Below are 18,545 nucleotides of genomic sequence, written 5' to 3'. Positions count from 1 at the left end.
CTGGGGGTCAGGAAAGAAAGCGACCATTTCCATCACAACAGAAATGCATGATTTAAAGAACACAGCGTCTCCCTGAAATCTATTTATAAAGAATGTGTAGGAAACAATTAAAGAAATGAGCAGCAGATGAAGTGCTGGGCTCTGGCGTGCATTTCCATCTCCCACTGCACAGCACTGAGGACAACGGGCTGCCAGGGGTCCAGGGGTGGGCCAAGGAGGTGCAGAGAGGAGCGAGGCCTTCCTGCCCCACGGGGACAGTCCCCTCCATGGGCGAGCTCAGTACAGCCGGCCTTCAGGCCATGCCTGAGTGCTCTGATCCTCCGCAGTGACCCTGTGTGGTGGCACAGGACCCCCAGGAGAGCCCAGAGCCCACTCACATGGTCACCAGAGCCTGCCACCATCCGGGCCCTCCAAGGCGCCCCGCCCCGCTCAGCACCCCACGCCCAATCCTTGTCCTGCCAGGCTGCCCCAAACTCCACCTGAGGGAGGGACACCCCTCACACTCCCACCTCCGCCTACGTCCTCCCTGCTACCTCCTGCAGGCCTTTAGCCAAGGACCCAGGGCCACACCGACAGCACGCAGCAGAGCACCCCGAGGGCGTTCCTGGGCCACACCGAGGGCTAGGGTGGGCACCTTGGGCAAACCCGACTGTCCAGTCCACCCCACCACAGCCAAGCCCTGGCTGCAGTTCCCTCCCTGGCACCAAGCTTGGGCACTGGAATAGCCTGGGCACCTGTTCCACAGGAGCTGAGGGTCTGTGTCTCCCTTTGGAGGGCAGTGGGTGCAGGTGGCCTCTGCCAGTCCTCTGTCCCTCATCCCCCCAGGGTTACAGCAGGCAGGGACCTCCTATGGACACTCCTTGCCCTGGGCTACTGTGGCCCCAGTGTCACCTCCTTGCCTCACGTGGAGATGTAACCGGCATCCTGGCCGCTCTGAGCAGGGTGAGGCCCTGGCTCTGCCCTCACGAGCCCGGAAGTGAGCAGCACCTGCATGTCCTGTCTTCCAGAACTCTCCAGGCGAACTCTGGAATGTCTCCTCTTCTATGGACAGAAGCTCTGTGTCCAGCTGGCCCCGTTGGGAGCAATGCTACATAATTCTAGGGAAAAATCATTTGAGCAGGCCTAGTTCTCCTGCCTACAGGCCAGCTAGGACATTCCAGACATAATTGCATTTTGGCCTCGGGTCACAACTGAGACCTCAGTGATCCCCCCCCCCCCCATGCTGTAATCTCCAGGACAAGACCACACCTGCAGGAGAGGCCAGGGAGGAACCAAATCTTCATCTGCATAGTTCCTCATTGTTCTCAGATTTCCACTGCCCCCCAGCCTTTTGTTACACCTTGTTTATCCCAATGTGAAGTACTGAACTCCGCATTTCACTTGTTACATCTCTTTCTCCCGGTGGACTGAATAAAAGGTGCTGCAAGCTGGGGGGCTTTCGTCTTTGCCTCCCAGAGCAGCACTGATCAGACCCAAAGCTCAGCTTCTTCTCAGTCTCATTTTTCTACCTTTCCTGTAATTCGCCGTGTGCTGCTGTGGCTCGTAGGAGACTAGGACTCACTGCAGAGGTTCTGGCAATGTCCCCTTCCCCTGTTCCCTACATCTCCCTGCCACTGAGCCCAGCCCTGCTTAGCAGGGCACCGGGCCCGGACTTTTCTGCCCACACCAGCGTGCTCAGTGTGGCCTCCGGGACGCCTGTGCAGAGCGAGCCCCCCAGCCAGGCCATCTGCAATTTGCTCCATTTCCTCGTGGGGTGGAGCAGCTCCGTCCACAGGCCTGGCCTGCTGAGTGCTGCCCTGCGCTTAGCAGCACCGGCCGAAGATGGCATCACTGGATGGGGCCTGGTGGAACAAGTCATGGTCGCTGGGCCACAGGCAGGCAGCTCACTGCTCATGGCTTCCTGCTTCTAAGACGCTGGGAGTCCAGGTAGGAACAGCCCTCGCCCTCCTTGCCTGGCATAAGCTCAGCAAAGGGAAGTTATAATCATCACTTTATTCTCCCTTATTCTGTAATATTCTTGTTATTACTGCCAATCAATGGAAGTTAAACTTCTTTTCCTTTCTTCCCCACAGAAAGTCCTCTCGGGGCAGCTCTTGCCTAATGCGATCCTTCCCTGCTGCCATACTGAAGTTCCACTTCCTTGCAAAGGGCTGCAAACCAAGTGATAATGGCTGTTTAATGAGCAGCTACTATGCGCAGACACTTGAGGTGAATCACCTGTACTGCCCTGAGTACAGAGGGAGGAGGAGCAGACCCTGAGGAGGTGGAGGCCCCTGTCTACAGCGACAGAAGCTCAACCAGCAGTGCGATGTGGCCAGGGACGGGCTGGGCCCCAGGCAGGGAAGCACAGAGAACGCATCCAGCAGGGCACTGACTGGTCACCACTGCCCCACACAGGGTCTGTGGCCTGGAATGTGGATGCCATGTCAGGGCTCCTCCAGGGCAGCTGGACTTGTGGGGGACAGGGGAGAGCAGGAAGGGGAGAGGCTATGCCACCCTGGACTCCCCACCTGGGCAGCACTTGTGGGAGAAATAGAAAATATTCTCCAGCTCACTTGAGGCGGTGGGACCCAAGCTTTTCCACAATAATAGCAGGACCTGCCCCTGACCTCTACGCTGGCTGTGTCATTAACCACGACGGGATCCTCAGAGACGGCGAGCAGTGTGCCTGAGACCATGCAGCTAAAGCGTCACCAGGCTTATTTGAGGGTCGGTGGAATTTCTCCCAGGATGCAGATCTCCATGGTTAATCTGCCAGCTGTCTGAACTCAGGGCAGAGGGGCTCGGAGGCCTCCCCTCAGCCCTCAGACAGGGGGGACCTGTCCCAGGGCACCCTGCAGGTTGACCACCCACCCTTGGGCTGGATTGAGCTAAGGGACAGCAAAGCACCACCCACTCTTCCATCCTCTATTTCTATTGTTCAAAAGGTTCCTTGGCTGGGCATGGTGATGCACATCTATAAGCCCAGCAGCACTCAGGAGGCTGAGGCAGGAGGATTACCATGAGTTCAAGGCCTACCTTGGCAACATAGTGAGTTCAAGGCCAGTTTGAATTAACATAGCAAGTCCTGGTCTCCAAAAATAAAAAGGAAAGGAAAGCTCTTTGATGTGACAACTTTCTGATGTCCACAGCGGGACTGTGACCTTTCAGACCGGCAAGCCTCTCCCGTGTCCACACAGGCCTTCCGCCTCAGTGGAGCCTCAGGTCTGTGCCTTCGTCACCTGTCCCCTCCTTCGCCTTCCGCTCGGGGTCAGAGCCGTTCTACTCTGCACGCCATCCTGTCCCTCACCTCAGCAGCATCTGCCCAGACACCAGCAACAGGGGCGACTGCACCCAAATCCACCCAGCGTGACTTGGGGCGCTGAGCAGAACAGAGGAGCCCGAGAGGGCGCGGTCAGAGTCTGGGAAGGGCCCCAGCGATGCGATGCTCCAGACCCCAGGACTGGCCTCCTAAACAGGTTCCCGGTGCCCTCCGGGCCTGTCCTGCCCTCCCTTCTCTTCCTCTTTCCCCTGCGAGTGTAAGCATGTCTGTGACCTCAGGGGTCACCCGAGAGCCACCCAGGCCCAGGCCTTCATCTCCCAGCTCCTCTGGGCTCCAGACTCAGGTTTAAAGGTCTTTTTTGAGACAGGGTCTTACTTTGTAGCCTAGGGGGCCTTGAACTGTGTAGTCCAGGCTGGCCTCAAACTCACGATGATCCTCCTGCCTGGGCCTTCTGCATGCTGGGTTTACAGATGTGCACCACCACGGCCCGCATCACCCAGCCTTGATGCACCACTAGCACTTCAAATGCAGTCAGCCTAACCTGAACTCAGAGACCTCTCTCCCTCTCCCTTCATGCCACTTCTGACTTTCCTCCTGCATCTCTCTTCTGGCTACTGTCTCCAGGATCAGCTCAATTTCCCCACCTCTGCCTTCCACATCCCTCTGCTCAGCCAGTCTCGTCTGTGTCTCTTACATCTGACCCCTCCACTCCCAGGGCCACTACTGAGTCCTCCTCACCATTTCTCTAAACAACTTCTGTAGCCCCACTAACCCCCCTACTCTGTGCCTGCACAGCATTAGCATCAGGCTCTGGACACACATGCTGGACTGGTTGCTTCGTCACTTAAACCCTCAGAGTGGGGGCCCTTGCCCCCCGCAGATGCTGCCCTCACCTGCCACGCTGCAGTTTACATTTCCCACCCAACTCCTTCCTTCCCTGACCCAGCTCCTCCACACTGACCTCCAGCTCCAGGGTAAGCTTGTGGGCTCCCAGCAGGCCCGCTGTGCAGCTGTGTGTCCTCGCCCTTTCCCTTCCTCCTGTGCAACCCTCCTTAGGGAAATGAACTTCCCCAGCCACCTGCTCAGTGAACCTCCGCCAAACCCCTGCCATGTGATCACAGATGACTTTCTAGGTGGCCACCTTTTGACTCTATGAAGCATGCAATTAAGGGGCAGTTGAGGTGGCAGACCACCAATGAGCCCTTCCTTTATGCCAGGCACCACCCCAGGTCGTGGCATGTCTTCTTCACCTGACCACCGTGAAAGGCTCTGAGGTCACCAAGTGCAACACAGTACTAAGTTCAATGCAGGGTATTTGTCGAGCACATACTGTGTGACTGATGCCAAACACAAACCGCACTGTCAGGCTGGACAGGCTGAGGCTTTGCTCCAGGCCACTGCAACAGGAGAGAGGGGCCGGAGCTCTGTCTGAGCCCCACTGCTCTGAAGAAGAGGGAGGGAGAGCTGCTGAGAGCGGGACAGGGACCCGAGCAGACACAGGTTTTCTCGCATCTGGGACAGGAAGCGCTGCAGCTTGCGGCAAGGCACCCACCTAGGTCAGGCTCCTCCCCTCTACTGTGACAGAGATGTGCTGCCTCCACCACGGTCACACTCCAAGCGGTGCTCCGTCCCCCAGGACCCAAACCCGCCTGAGTGTGAACTGGCAAGAGGCTTTTAAAGAGACTCACAGCTCAAAGAGGCAGAGAGAGAATTTGCAATTATAAGTTCCACAGTAAAGGCGCTCACCCCGGAGAGGGAGGGCCTGGAGAGGCAGCAGCCTGTCCTGAGTGAAGCAAAGGGGCGCTAAGGCCGTCCTGGCGAGGGCACCATGCCCAGCCCTCCTCAGACACCACTCATCATGACCCTCGGGACAGCCCACAGCAGCAGGGCTCCACACGCAGCACACACACAAGAGCACGGCTGGCTGCACACCACAGCTTGCCCTTCAGGCTGGCCCGGCTCCTTCCCCTCAGCAGCTCCCATGTGCGCCAAGCCAGATGTGTAGAACCCAGCAAGTCCATTTGTGGAATGAGTAAGTGAGCTTTGCTCTGTGCTTCTCTGGTGCGTACATGAAATAAGATGGCAGATCTCATGAGACTCTATGAGCTCTCAGGTGGCATGTGGTGGCTCTGTCTCAGGATACAAATGAGAGCAAAACACAGGCGTGAGGACAGAAGATGGAGGAAATTTAACAAAATTTGAGCACAGCAAAGGGCTCTGCCCTTCAGGCCTCTCCGGCCCTGGGTAGCTCTGGTCAGCAGCTCCATGACCGTGAGCAGCCCCTGTATGCGGCCAGTGATGGGAGGAGTCTGATCACCCAGCCAGGACAGGGGTGTTAGCCTGTCCAGGGCTGCCGTGCCTCAGTGCCACATGACAAGTGCATCAGACGATGGGCGTTTCTTTTTCCTGTAACTCTGAAGGCTAGCAGTCTGAGGTGGAGGTCTCCGTTGACTGGCTCCTTGTGAGTGAGCTCTTCTGCCTGGCTGGCGGACGGTCGTGCAGCCCTGACCCTTGCATGGCTCCCTCTGGGTGTCTGCCTCCTGGGCCCCTCTGGTAAGGATGCCAGGGGCCATGGATTAGGGCCGATCATCGTTTCCCCTCATTATCTCTTTGAAGACACTTGGCCCCAGCCAGCATTACAGCTAAGAAATGGAGCTGCAGGCTGCAGTGAGTCGGGGCCCAGGTCAGCTATGGCGTTTACTGAGGTTAATAAATGCTACGCAGTAAGTGTTAAATGCGTGCAAATGGTTTGTGGGAGCACCGTGTGTGTGTGTGTGTGTGTGTGTGTGTGTCAGACCACTCCCTGTTTCCTCGAAAGTTTTACCTCCACGTCCCGTGTGACCCTAAACAGGAGCATGGCATCTACTGCAGGAAGGACCATAGGTCGCCTGCTGTGTGGTGGCCAGTCCTTGGGCTGTGCTCGGGAAGCCCCACCCTCATCGTTACTATGATATTTTCGTATCTTCAGCATTTTATCATGTGCCAATTACACAGCTTTACTTTTACAACCACCGCTGGGGGTCAACACACATGAACCAGGGTAGCCTGGAGTACCGTGTCTTCCTTGTGGGACTGCATAACCTTTGTTCCTTTTCTCCAGCCCCATTGTGATTAAATGTGAGTTAATGGATAAAGATGCTTGTTAGTTTTGGGACACTAGATAAAATCTGTAACAGACCTAAAGTCCCAAAGTAAACTACTCAACTCCTTGTTTGCCCAGAACTGATGTTCCGGACACCACAATCTATAGAACAAGCTGCAAATGTCTGCTGACCATCAATACGTGACAGTCGACCACTAACCTTTGTCCCCTTTTCTTTAATTCTATATGTTAACTTCCCCCTCAACCCCCTATAAGAACAGCCTCGGACTCTGAGCCAGTTGCCTCTCTAAGCTATTTTGCCTTGGGAGTGCGGTCTGGCCAGACTAATAAAGGCCTGTTTTACTTTCCATCTTGTCTGGTGTGTTCCTTCCCAGGTGTTCTTCGCTGCAGTCAGCCCCTCAGTGCGTTTGGTAAGGCCCTCGGTCTTACATTCCTGAATGTGCCCAAGCCATCTGTCTGGTGTTTGTGCTGGGACCCGCTGGAAGCAAGGCCAAGTGCACTGATCATGGTGTCGGGGTCCTCTTGTGCAGGCGGGGAAGAACGAGCCATGCTGTCCTCCACTCCTCTGCCGCCCACCTGGCGTCTGACGGCCGGCCGGCAAGGACGCAGTCTCTGCTGGCGGTGTGTCACAGCTCGCCCTAGGCAACACCGGCCTCTCCTCAGCTCACCTGTCCAGGGGGCTACAATTGCACTCCCTGCTGCTCACTCGCCCTTACCAGTTCCCATGCTAAATGAGGCAGAAACTTCTTTCATTTAAAAGCTAAAGAAACCCAACTTGAAACGCAAACTAGCAAGAAAAGGGACTTGTGGACTCTTGTCACTAGAAGTCTGAGCTATTCCAGGAGAACTATCAGACATGTGCCACCACACCTAGCTGCCCTGAGCCCCTCTTGAGGCCCTGACTGGTGGCTGCTCCCCGTCCTGAGCAGCTGTCACTCAGCACCTGGCCACCTCCCTTGTAGGCTCACACTCGGGGCCATGAGGCTCCCACCCTGATCCCTGCAAGGCTGGGTACCACACAACAAGGAGGCCTCTGCCCAGAACCCACGGAAGCCACTTCCATCAGCCCACCTGGCTGCCCGCCCTGGCCCCTGTCCTTCCCAGGGAAACCCCCAGCGCCCCAGCTCAGAGCCTCCTCTGCCCCCTGAACTCCACTTCTAACGGCCCTGTGCCCCGTGCTGCCCTCCCTGGGGCACTGCAAGGACGAAGCCCTCTCCAGCTCCTCTCCAGGCCCGGCCTTCCCACAGCTCACCCAGCCTTGCGGATTAGACAGTCAGGCAGGTGAACGCCCAAGTCTTGATATCCAGGCAGGGTGGCCTCAAATCCCCACGCCCGAGGCCGGGAGAAGCCCTAAAACTCCACCCAGGCTCTGCCACTTCCTTGCAGTTCAGACTCCTGCATCCTCACATAGTTTCTGCCCCAAACCCAAAGCGCCTCAGTCAGAAGTTCTCCTTCTTCATGTGTTTTCAAAAGAAAGCCACTCCCAAATAGCGGTCATCGAACTGGGCTGAGGACTTGGCCAGTGAGCGGGCAGACAGGAGAGGATGCCGGGGGACACAGTAGTTCCAAGAAGATGCAGAGCTGCTCTACACCTCGGGAGCTCTGGCAGCTCTGAGCTGGTCAGAGGAGGACGTGGCCAGAGGGGAGACCAAGAGCGGCCTTCAGGAAGGCGACAGGAAGCAGGAGACTGAGTCCTCCAAAGCCAAAGGACACAGGACCCTGTTGATGCTGAGAGCTGCTGCAGATACAGCAACGGATGCTGGTGGGATTGCTGGATGCTGCAATACACAGCCCTGTGGAGCCCTCCAGATATTTTCCAGGAGAGCAGGCGAGACCGAGATGGGCACTGCATGGGAGGTGAGAAGACAAATGCACACATCTCCTTCAAGGAGCTCCAGGAAGAATGGATGAAAACTACAGTGGGAGATGTCACACATGAGGTGCCCCACATGCCAGCCTCCAGCTCAGTGCCACACGCAGGCGGCGGCGAGCCTCAAGGGGCCTTGGAGTGAACAGACGGATGACAGGACAGTACTCTGGACCCCCAGGCTGCTCCTGTGGCCAGGAGACCAGGGCAGAGTTGCCAAGGAAACCAGCAAGTAGCAGGACCCCAGGCGGGCGGGCAAGCAGCAGAGCAGCAACAGCAGAATACCAGGACCGAAGACTCCTGCGGGTTAACCCTTGAGCCAGACAGCACCAAAACAGAGACAAAACCCAACCCGCAGCAGTGAGGTTTATCCAACAGGAAGCAGCAGCCGAATGAAGTACGTCCAATACCATAGCTGGAAGCATTTGAGCAAGATTTAGAAAGTAATACTGAATCCTAACCCAAAGTATAAAACAAGAATCCACGAGTCTACTGACGTAAATACAGGAATAAATTAATGGGGGCAGGGACAAATCTGCTGTAGGGGATTCCCAGTGACATTTCCCGCAAGGTGCAGTGAATGCTCCCTTGCTAAGTGTGCGTTCTGCACAGTGACTTCCTTCCAGAGTATGGGGTGGGCAGAGGGACATCGGACACCACACCTCAACCCTGGTCCCCAGGGCCACCATGCCCGGTGACAAGCCACACTGATAGTGTGGACCCTTGATGCGCTATGATAGAAATGGCACACTACCTTTGATCTTCCCCCAAACCCATAACCCCAGTCTCCTCATGAGCAGATGAGATGATCCCAACTGTGAGTCAGTCAGTGCAGTGCTCCCCAAACTGGGAAAGTCGTAAAAGCAGAAGGTGGGCAAGGTGTCAGACCCAAGAGGTGCTGAAAGTGATGTAGCAGCCCAGATCCTGAAACAGAAACTGGAAATGAGGGGAAACCTACCCAGAGCACAGCCTTTATTTAGTAATCCTGTGTGAAGGTTGTTCATTCCTGTGACAAATGTACCATACCAAGAAAGAGGAGGCCGAGGGTGTGGAGACACAAACTCTCTGTACCATCTTTACAATGACTATGTAGATGAGAAACTGCTCCAAAAGGAAGCAGCTATTAAAAATGCAGAGAGGAGGGGTTTCAGGGCTCTGCACACTGCAGAGGGCTCTGAGCAGCCACTCTACAGCATTACCAGCAAGAGCCCCAGGGTTCGGGCAGAATGCAAGCCCTGCCCCTCCACCCACCACCTCCTTAAGCTCACAGAAGAGCCTCTTCCTTTCTCTCAGGCTCCAACTTGCAAGGAAACAGGGGCAGCACCCTCAAAATGAACGCATGAATTATAAAAGCTAATGAACAAGCTTAAACCCTGGACACTGGTTAGTGGACTAGGTTTTCTCCAAAGCAGTGGAGGCCCATTTGGACCACCCGAACAGAATGGCCAAAAGAGTTTGCACTGTCCAGCTGCACGCAGTGTGGGCCAGTGTGCGGCTCCTTCTCCATGGGGCTGGGGCCCAGCTTTCTTAGGGATCTGTGTAGCATGCACTGGGCCCCAAGCCAGATTCCATCACTCAACTGGAAATAAATGCCATTAAACAGCAGCGAGCAGAGGCCTCCTTCCAGTGCATCCACAGAAGGGAGGGCTGGGAGCCCTTGCCATGCACTGTGGGTCACCCGCTCTGTAGGGCGATGGCACAGATGCCCACACAAGTTGTCCTGCAGCCATCCGGAATGAACTCCTACTCACTCCGAGCCACCTCTTGGGAGCTCACTGGAGAGGCCAACTGCCCCCCGCTGCCGTTGGGTCGCCTACCCTCATGCATGCCTCTGATGCCACCTTCAAGTTTCCCTGTCCAAGGGGGATCCAGTCCACCCCTGCTCTCTTCACAGAAAAGCGGAACTCCAGGTGGGGAGCTTCGCAGACCATTACTTCACATGCAGCCAATTTTAGAGAAAGGTCCAACAGATTCAAGCTGACCAACGCTGCATGGTATAATTAAAATTTAAATAAACATGTACAATGGCAGACCACGGTGCAGAGCCTGCACCCTCCCTTACACTCATGTGCAGGGGAGTGTGGAATAGGGCCAGACAGGGCATCCCACAAGCCCAACCTCGGCCCCACCTTCTCCCCGTCCACCCTGGCTGTGAGTCAGTAGATCTGGGCCAGGATCCAGGAATTCAAAGCTTTCTAGTGATGCACACTGCTGGACCCTGAACCATATTTTGTGCGGCACTGGTATGGACAAAAGCAATTAACTACCATTACCTAGAGATTCTGACTCACTTGGTGTGAGTGGGGTCCGCCTCATGCCCTTCATGAGAGACCCCAGGTGACTAACATGTATCCAGGATTGAACCACTGCCAGAGTCCATGGAGAGCACAGGACATAGTGGGCACACACGCGCGTGTACACACACACACACACACACACACACACACCCTTACACAGATGGCGCAGGGTCACAGGGCTTTGAGAGGGTCTGACCAGGCCAAGGTCTAAGACCCACCCAAGGAGAAACTGAGCAGCGCTACCCTAACTTCCTAGGGACCAGAAGGATAGTCAGGCCCTGGAGGTTGTGGAGTGTAGTGATGGGGGTGTGGCTTAATTTGTGGGTTCCAGGAGCTCAAGTGTTGACTGGACTCTGCACCTTGTGGTGTAGCAAAGATGCAGAGAGAGCACGTCTGGAAGAACCTAGCAGTAACTGGGCCCAACAAAAGTAGGATCATCCATTCTCTTCAGATGGTTCAAGTAGATCTCCAGTGCACTGAGAAAGTCACAACCTTGGACCCATGTCCAGGTTTTAAGCTTGTTCTTTAGCTTTTATAATTCATGCATTCATTTTGAGGGTGCTGCCCCATTTCCTTGGCATGCTTGGGAAAGGGGAAATGCAAGATTCTGTTAAGGAAAGAAATGCAGGCAGAAAACTCTCATGCATTCACTCAACCAGTAGTTCCAGAGAAGGTACTCCACGCTGAGGCAAAGTAGTGAGCAGAACTTGTTAGCTCTTTCCCCAGTTTCTCATGTCCTCCTCTCAGTGAGTGTGTTTGCCCTGTCTGTCAGAAGCATCCGCATTCTCTGCAGACAGAGATGGTTAGAGAAAAGGATGAAAAGGAAAAAAACTGCCAACTGCAGGGGACTGATGAATGAAAGGAGTCTCCCATCCTGCCCCCAGTCGCTCTTAGAAATGTCTTCCAGGATGGTTGTTCCTGAATTCAGAGGCATGCCTGGACTTAAAGTGTTTTTTTTTTTAAGTGATCAAACAAGAATTGGACACATTGGCTGAAAAGTCAGAGTTCCACTGAACAGTTGTAAAGCTATTTTCCTTCCCCTACCCTCATTAGGAGTTGGTTAGACAGCAAGTTCTAAAAAGCTATTTTCAGGGTAACTGGAGTATAAATGGATACTCAAGACCTAGTAACAACCATTTAAAGAGTGGACAAAATGTAATATATTATACATTTCTTCAGTAACTGCTTGTCTCCTACTTTAGTTTGTTTCCTGAATGCTCACTGCACACAGTGCAGGACTGAGAAAAGGACAAGCCATGACCCCCAACCAGCTCATGATCTGATAGGATGACACATGAACAGTCCAGAGCAGTCCAGTTTGAGGTGCGCTATGAGCAGAGAAACTTGCAGAGGTAGCTTGTTATAGTTGGTGTCTAGATGTTCCCCCAAGCCTTATGCAGTCATAGGTGGGTTTTTTTTAGAGGTGTCTGGATCTAGGGTGTGTGATGTTGGAATTAAGTGTGACCCTGGGATTAAGGGTATGCCACCCTAGGTGTGGGTAGCACCACCCCAAGGGTGAGTAGCCTGGATGGAATATGAAGGCAGGCTTGGCTGTTGATGCTGCTGCTACCTCACTGCTTGCTGCCTCCTGTCTGCCATGCCATGGACTGTTTCTCCATGATCCCCTGTGCTTTGTGCCACCCTGCCTTGGAGCCAGCTGACTATGGATTGAAATCATGAGCTAGAAACTGTGAGCTGAAATAAACCTTTCCTCCTTTAACTTTGGGTGTTGGGTATTTTGTCTCAGCAACAAGAAAGTAACTTACAGAGCTCAACTCCTCTGCAGGGAGCTGGGAAAGGCCTTCTGGAGGAACAGACCTCTGAACAAAGTTTTGAAAAACAAAGAAGAGTTGATCTTTGCTGTGGTCTGAATTGTGTGCCCCAAAATTCATATGTTAAACCCCTAACTCCGAAAATGATGGTATTTGAAGATGGAAACTTCCTTGGGAGGTAACTAAGGTTAGACAGAGAAGAGAGGTGCAACCCTCATGATGGGATTAGTGGTTGTGTATTTGAAGAGAGGGGAGAGCAAGATCTGCCTCTCTGCCCTGTGAGGACAAGGCAGGAATGTGTCAGCCACAGAAAGCCTGGAAGAGGGCTCTCATCCGGAACTGAATCTCATGGCATCTTGATCGTGGACTTTCCAGGCTCCAGATCTGTGAGGAATAATGCTGGCTAAGCCACCCAGCACATGGCGTTTTGTTACAGCAGCAGAGCAGACTAGCAGTCTGGTTACAAAGGGAAGCCAGCAGGCACCCCATAGAGCTGGTGCAGCCCAGGGATGAAAGGAGCACAGTAGCAGAGTCCTGGGGGTGTGCGAGCTGCTAGCCTTGCTGGTTTCTTCTGTTAACAGGCTCTGGTCTCACAAGCCATGTCACAAAGATGATGACAATTAAAGAAAGGACCCATGAGCTGAATCAGTCAACTCTCACCAGTAGTGCACCAAGGAAGGGTAAATTCAGGGAACACCAGGAGGCATGTTCCCATCTTGCCTTCCATTGCAAATTGAGCATGGCCTGCCTCTCTCCTCCCACCCACTCTGCAAAGTTTGCTTTCCATAGAAAGATGATCAGGGACAGTAAGCTGCTTGAGGCAGCTTGGAGTGGCTGTGGCTTTTGTATCTTGTGCCTAGAGCTCATTCAGACTGGATAGATTAAAGTACCTTCGGCAAGGACTTTTAAAGCCTCTGCCCTGGGCTGGGGATTTAGCTCAGTGGTGCCATGCCTGCCTGGCAGGCACAAGGTCCTGAGTTCAATCCCTGTTACTCGGGGTGCAGGGGGAGCCTCCACCCGACCAAGCACACACAGGCCAGCTTGGCTGACCAACTGACTGGAGCTGGGCGTATGTCAACGGCAACCCCTGAGGGCACGAGCCCATGGGATCAGGAAGATGGTCTGCCAGAATGGTGGTTTTCACAAAGCTTGCTCCAAGCACATACAAATAGTTTCGTCCAAGAATTAACAGATATGTTTAGGGAGTTAGTTCACTGTGTTGGGGTTTTTCAGAAACATTTACACTTTAAAACCAGATTCTTCAGACTTCTAGTCGCAAAAGTGTTAAATCGGAACATTGTACTTGAGAAAACAAACTTGTTTCAGAATGCATCTGCAGCAGTGGTGCAGTACAGGGATGTTTTCCATTCTTCTTCAACTTTTTAAAGGTAGCCAAGAGAGCTGGGACCCCCTGGAGGATCTTAGTAGCTGGCTCCCTGCTTACCTCTCTGTCCTCTCCTTTTGGAACCCTTTAGGTGACCTAATAAATTAAAATATTGTCAAAATATTGGTAGTTAACCAACTGGTTCATGCTCTGGAATGCTCCTGCTTCTCTGCTGTCCCCTGTGCCCAGAATGCATTTTGCTGCCCTTGGCCAAGTGACCCTTCTGACACCTGTGAAATAATCCGACACACGATCCCCCTGGGCGTGAGGGGCATCTGCAGCAGCACCTTTGAGGTTGCTCCCGGCTCTGTCCCATGCTTACCCAGAGCTCCCGCAGCCGAAGCAGGGGTGCTCCTCATCCAGCTGTGTCCATTCTGCACGGTATCTGCTGGACCCACGGGTGCATGGGTTGCACATGATGACAGCCGACAGCTCCAGAGCGCTCAGTGCAAAGAGCTCCTCTGAGGACTCCAACTTCCAGTAACTCAACATGTGGATTGTTCTGGCTCAATCCTCATGCTCCTGGGCTTCCAGAGCAGGGCAAACACAAGATCAGCCCATGCTGGCCAAGTGGCCAGAAGTGAGCCTTGTACCACAGTCTTCCGATGAGCTCTGAGTAGAGACTGGAAGCAGAGTCATGGATCTTGCCTATGGAACCAGGAACGTCACAAGCAAGGGTCCTGTCCCATCACCAGCCTTATGGTGTGTGTCCCCTCTGGCTGTGAGGTCCAAGGACCAACATTTAAGCGAAAAAGGTGTCAATTTAAAGATACTAGAAGGTGCAAGTGGATTGGATTCAGCAAAAAATAGCACAACTCAGTTTATTACATAGCAGGCTATTTGCTTAGCTGATGAAAACCATTCTGCCTTTGCTGGAGAGGGTCATTAGTCTAACTGTTTTCCAATGAATTCATTTGATTCTCATAACAACCCTGTCAGGTAGGTTCAATGCTAATTTTAGGGCTGTAGGACAGAGAGCAAAGGCAGAGAGTAGTTTGGACAACGGCCCCAAAGCAGCCATCATGGAGACAGCAAGCAGCAAGATTTGAAAGCAGGCAGCCTGGGCTCAAACTCACGCACACAGTCACTGTGACACACTGCCTCCAGGGCCACACATGGGAAAACCAAGCCGGCCCCCTCTCCTTCTGCTGCATCCAGCTCTGGGCTGCAGCCTGGTACAGAGCAGGAGCCACAGACAAAATACTCTTGGATAAATGGGCAGTGGAGAGGAAAAGACAATCCTTTGGCTGCATTAACCTAGCTATGATTTATGGCTGTTTACATATCTGTCTTCCCCTTAGATCTCGAGGCTCTTAAAGAACTCGATCTAACTTCTCCCAGAATCTTCTTGCGTCCAGCACATGCCCATCACACAGTTTTTGCTCACTAAATTCATTCAACAGACATTTACTGACTGCCTTATAAGCTTCAAAAGCGGGCGTCCTATCGAGATGCCTGTAACAAACCGGGGAAGAACTTTGCAACTCAGAGGTGATCGGTCTTCGAGGCCCTCAGTCCCTCATCCCTCATCCCCACGGGCCTCTCCCTTGGAGGAAAGGGTTTTCACGGAAGAGAAACCAAGCAACCAGGCATGCCGAACGTACCACAGAGGACATGGGCGGGGGGCGGAGAGCTACACTGATCCAGAGCACACTGGGGCCTCTCCTTTACACTGGAGAGGAATGGACCCAGGAATGGACCCAAAGCTGCTCTACTTTCAGAACTACAGTGCACACCAGTGTGCAAGCACAACTCAGAGGCACACGTAAGTGCACCAACCAGTCTTGGCCTGGTGTTATGACCTATCGTGCTGCCTGGAGGAAAAGCCCAGAGGGTCTCAGCAGAGAGTGCCTAATTCCTGATAAAATCATGCAGCACCCACCCTTTTCATTATAATTAGCAGCATTATCCAATCTAGCACAGTTCAGAAGAGTGGAGGAAAAAAATGAACTTTAAAGGCAGACCCACATGGGTTCAAAGCCCAGCCTGCCACTTCTAATTGTGTGCCCTAGAACATGTGACTTATTTTTGTTTTCTCAACTGGAAAAAAATAAAAGAAGAATTTCCATGTGCACAGGAAATGATAAAATAACAACATCCGATGCCAGACATATAGAGCTCTGAAACAGAGCAGGGCTTCGGCCCCTTTTCCTCTTTCCTATGACCTTCCTCATTCATTAACAATAACCAGCTCTGGTACTAGTGAGAAACTCCGTAGTGGAAGGGTCTGCCCTGCCAAGTCAGTCGGATAGGAGCCCTGGTCCGGGAGAAAGCAAAGAGGTATAGCAACTGACATAGAGTCATTTGAGGGGCATTTTAGGGGGCATTTAGGGTTCTTGGAACACTCCGCTAAGGATGCCCAGGGCCCTGCTTCCTGGAGCAGAGTCTACAGCAGGCATTGTGTGGGCACAGACTCAATGGTATGGGGTCCTTTGCAACCATGTGGCCCAGAGCCAGGCTGCTTAAGACCACAGAATGGACTAGTTTGTGCACACTTAGGAAATGTCTCAAACTTCTTTATGGCCAAACCTTGTCATTTGTAAAAGAAAGATAATACCTGCCTTGAAGACTATTTGGAGAACTGAAATAATGTACCTCAACCACTTAGAATAATGCCTAACATGTAGAAACTGCCCATAAACCCATAAATCATATACAGCCCAGAGTACTAACAGGACTGTCTGAGTGGTATGAGGATGACTGATTCTCCCTGCTTTCTATCTGTCTCTAATTTCTGGATTCATCCCAACACTGGTATTAATTTATGTTCTCACATACTTACAAACCTCGATTTTATTTCCATATTTTAATGGTTTGTTGTCATTTTAATGGGAAGCTCCAATTCAAAGGACTGAAAGAAAGTTGGGAGCTCAGGTGGGAAGATCCCACCACCTAGCAATGCCAGCTACAGCAGCTCAGGAAGAAGGCAGCTCCGGAGGCTTTGAAATAGACGTCCTGGGCCCACAGGCCCTGGAGTGAGGGATCTGCAAAGCAGGGTGACAAACTCCAACACCTGCAGGGATGCCCCCGGGTAGTGCCAACGAGCAAGGCTGAAGATGGATAACCTATGGTGGCGCTACGAATCTGTGGCACACATGCCGAAGCAGGCTATTTGTATCATTGAAAGCTCTAAAAGGTTCACCGCCACTGACCTACAGGGAACAGCAGGGACCCCAACACTGGCCAATACACACCCTAATCTAATGAGGTCACCGCCAGCTCTCCCTGGTGTGACCACACCCCAGGCCTAGACCTTGTGGTTTTTAAAGAGACCTCAAAAATCCAGAATTTTAGGGACAATATTCCTATTTTAAATGTTGGAAGATAATTGAAAAAATTTTACAATATTTAAAGCTCAAAAAAAGTCACGAAGCCATCAGTTTAGAACTGATGCACTAAACTCTCACCTCCATCCTAAAATTGAAGTGTATTATCACGAAGGGACCAAGGAAAGTTCACATTAAACGCACAGGTGTCTGGGAGACATCCAGGGGATGGCAGCCCAGAAGGGGCACAAAGACCTGGGTTCCCCATGACACTGCTGAGGTGGAAACCAGGCCGGGCCTCCTGAGTCCTGTTTATTAGCAACCAACGCATGGTGGCTCCAAGGGTGGCAGCCAGGCTCCCATTTGGTTGCAGCCACAGGCAGGCGCACACTTTCGTGAAACCATCTGGGAAGAAAGGAGGTAGCAGGGACAGGCAAGCACCACAAAACCTTTTTCTTCTCATTCATTTCGCAGATAGCTACTGTGTGCCCACACTGTGTCACACGGGGACAGAGAGGTTTGAGGGGAAATCAAGACCCAACCCAGGGCACTCACCGTCCAGGCGCTGTTTGCAGCTTCTCTCCACCCACTCAGAGCAGACACTGCGTGACTCGGACACAGACATTTGTTCCTCACTGTCCTGGAGGCTGAAGATCACGGCCAGCAGAAGCGGTGCCTGGCGGGTCCTATTCCTCCTGGCTGTTACAGTGTCTCCTCCATGCTGCAACCTTGCACAGCGGGCAGTGAGCAGCCCTGGTCTCCTCCTCACAAGGAGCGAGTCTCATTCTGGGGCTCCACCCTCACGACCCCTCTCCCCAGGTACTCCCCAGTCCCCTCCAGCTGTCTCACTGGACGGGCAACAGCATGGGCACCTGGCCGGACAGAGGGCACAGACACCCCGGAAGCCACGGTTCACCTTCTCGGCCCACACGGAAGAAGCGCTCCCCTGAAAGGCCAGAAGTGTGAAGGGCTGCTTGCAGGAGCCCAGCAGGGCAGAGCGCTAAGCCTGTGTCCCAGCTTCCGGTGCGCCGCCGAGAACCAGCCTGTGCGCGACCCCAAGAGCGGGGTCAAAATGGTCCCTGGCCTGGTTCAGCCGGGCTGCCGTCCGGGCCCGCTCTCCTCTCCCGCCACCTCCTGGCCCGGCCCAGGCGACAGCGCCACGCACAGACGCCCTCGGCCAGGGCCCGAGGACAGGAGCCCGAAGGCGCTCAGCAGAGAGCTGCGCAACCCAGCGCAGGGAGGAGACAGCCGCGCGTGGCCTGACGGGAGAGCAGGAAGTTGTGCCCTGGCCCTTTCCGGTTTCTGCCCTCCGACCTCTCCGCCAAGCTCCCCCCGCGGAGCTGCTGGCGCCCTGTGCGGAAAGGCCGACTTGAACTCAGAGGGTGGGGCATGTCAGGCATCCAGTGGGAAGGAAGCTGCTCTCCTCCCACTGCGGAGGCCCCGCTCTCCGACTGCAATGGGCAGCAGGCCCCAAGCCCAGAAAAGAGAATTTCTCTCCAAAGAGCTCTATTTCCTTCTCCAGTTAACCCAAAGAAAAGATGTTCTCCACCTTTGTCCCTCGGACCTGATTAGCTGAGGTGGCTGAGGCTAGGCA

The 18,545-nt window shown here is 53.6% G+C and overlaps 1 long non-coding RNA gene across 5 annotated transcripts in view; it reads right to left on the bottom strand.

Annotated features, from left to right (window-relative positions):
* The window catches only part of LOC110349152 (uncharacterized), a 222,741-nt gene extending 204,448 nt beyond the window's left edge, over positions 1-18,293 (bottom strand). For all 5 annotated transcript variants that reach the window (XR_002394915.2, XR_015443605.1, XR_015443607.1 and 2 more), the window contains exon 1: positions 17,507-18,293. This is a non-coding gene — a long non-coding RNA (uncharacterized LOC110349152). The remainder of the gene's footprint in view (positions 1-17,506) is intronic.
* Between the last annotated feature and the right edge of the window lie 252 nt (positions 18,294-18,545).

Source organism: Heterocephalus glaber, unplaced genomic scaffold, assembly GCF_053883595.1.
Source record: "Heterocephalus glaber isolate CG9 unplaced genomic scaffold, H.glaber_assembly_v1.0 deba00001572, whole genome shotgun sequence".
NCBI lineage: Eukaryota > Metazoa > Chordata > Mammalia > Rodentia > Bathyergidae > Heterocephalus > Heterocephalus glaber.
The sequence above is the reverse complement of the archived record's forward strand: the minus strand, read 5'-3'. Positions and strand labels throughout refer to the sequence as shown.